The sequence below is a fragment of the Phoca vitulina genome, unplaced genomic scaffold (genome assembly GCF_004348235.1).
Source record: "Phoca vitulina isolate PV1807 unplaced genomic scaffold, GSC_HSeal_1.0 scaffold5, whole genome shotgun sequence".
In the NCBI taxonomy this organism is placed as follows: Eukaryota; Metazoa; Chordata; class Mammalia; order Carnivora; family Phocidae; genus Phoca; species Phoca vitulina.
This window is the reverse complement of record NW_022589708.1, coordinates 43,466,401-43,468,584: the sequence shown is the minus strand read 5'-3', so window position 1 is coordinate 43,468,584 and position 2,184 is coordinate 43,466,401. Positions and strand designations below refer to the sequence as shown.

At 35.3% G+C, this 2,184-nt stretch overlaps 1 pseudogene; it reads right to left on the bottom strand.

Annotated features, from left to right (window-relative positions):
* Positions 1-1,659: 1,659 nt before the first annotated feature.
* LOC116631857 lies at positions 1,660-1,842 on the bottom strand (annotated as a pseudogene).
* Positions 1,843-2,184: the final 342 nt, after the last annotated feature.

The following is a 2,184-nucleotide window of genomic DNA, read 5'->3' as shown; positions in this document are numbered from 1 at the left end:
AATAGACTTTGATTTTTCTCTTCCCTGAATGTGACTATCCCCAATTAAAAAGAAATAATAGTTTAAGCAAATAGACCTCATACCTAATAAGTCAAGTAATATTGTGAATTGTAGTGTTTAGTTCGTCATGGATAGAAAGCTGGAATCAAAATCTTACTGTAGATACACTCACTCCTGGATTAAAAATGATCAAACTATAACCTAGGGATGTCTGTGTAACTTTGGAAAAGATCCTGAATCAATTTAAATTTTTGTGCAATGGAGATAAAAATAGCCGATGACTTATAAGTAGTTCTAATGATTGTTGGGGATATTAGTGATGTAAAATGTTTACCAGTATGTGATTTAACTATTTACTTATATTTGGTATAATTAATGATATGATAGGATTTACCTCTGCCATTTTGATTTTGTTTTGTATAAAGTTTATGTATTTTTTGGTTTCTCTATTCCCCTAATTCTGCCTTCTTTTGTATTAAATAAGTATTTTCTTCTGTACTTTTATTTCTGTTGTTTAGTTAACTATTTTGGAGTTATTATCTTAGTGATTGCCCTGGGTGTTAAAATTAATATCCTGGGGCACCTGGGTGGCTCCGTCATTAAGCATCTGCCTTCGGCTCAGGTCATGATCCCAGGGTCCTGGGATCGAGCACCACATCGGGCTCCCTGCTCAGCGGGAAGCCTGCCTCTCCCTCTCCCACTCCCCCTGCTTGTGTTCCCTCTCTTGCTGTGTCTTTCTCTGTCAAATAAATAAATAAAATCTTTAAAAAAAATTAATATCCTAATTTAAAACCATCTAGTTTAGATAAATATCAACTTAATTTTAATAGCATATAAAAACTTTGCTCTAATATAGCTCCATTCCCTCCCCCCTCCTTTGTGCTGTTATCATACAAATTATATCTTTATAGATCATAAGCCCATGAATGCTATTTTATAATTATTACTTTATGCAGTTTTCTTTTAAAACAAGAGTTATAAGAATGCATTTATATTGTCTTTTATATTTACCTATGTAGTTATTTTCATTGATGGTCTATATTTGTGTGGATTTGAGTTACTGTGTAATTTCCTTATAGTTTAGTTTGAAGGACTCCTTTTGGTGTTTGTTGTAGGGCAAGCTTGCAAACAATAGATTCCCTCAGTTTAGTTTTTCTGCAAATATCTTTGTTCTGTCTTCATTTTTGAAAGATAGTTTTGCTTTATATAAGACTGTTGGTTGACCTTTTTTCTCCCAGTAATTTGACTATGCCATCTCTGATGGTTAACTTTATGTGTCAATTTGGAAGATGTTTTTGGATGAGAATAACCTTTAAATTGGTGAAATTTGAGTAAAGCATATTGCCCTTCATAATGGGCTTCATCCAATCAGTTGACATCCTGAAGAGAAGAAAAAGATCAGTCTCCTGAAGCAAGAGAAAAATTCTCCAACAGACTGCCTTCAGACTTCACCTGTACCATCAGTTCTCCTGAGTCTGGAGCCTGCCAGCCCACACTGTAGATTTTAGACTTCCTTGTCCCCATAACGAGTCATTTCTTATAATAAATCTGTTCACATATATATATATATATGTGAGATACACACACACACACACACATTCTGTTCTGTTTCTCTGGATAACCCTAAGTAATACAGATTTTGGTACTGAGAGTAATGTCTCTATTCCCAGTAGTAAAGAGTGATAGGCAATAGAAGTACACAAAATATCACCATTGAATATTTTTAATCAAACATTTATAAGAAGCAAGGATATGAGTGACCATGTATATGATACTTTCAATTAGCAATAATCGCGCCTCGGATAAACCTCGTTGGCTACGATACTGCCACTGCGCAAAGCTGTATATGATACTTGCAAACATTTTTGTCAAACTAGCCATTTTAATGGAATTGGGTGGATGCTACCAATATCACCACACAAAGTGGGAAAACAAAGGGATGAGCTCAGGTATTAAAATTCCCAGCTCAAGTGCTGCATAAATGACTGTAAAGTTTCTGTGTCTGCACTGAAAGATTCTCCTCTAGCCACAGGGCTAAGATTGCTGAAAACCAAGCCCAGAATCTTATCTTATAAGTGGCTGATCTACAATGCACATTGAATTCTCACCTCACAGGACGTCTACTGTTTAATTGAGAGCATTGATTGGGAAGGAATGGGATCCTGAGATGCAGAATCAGCATGT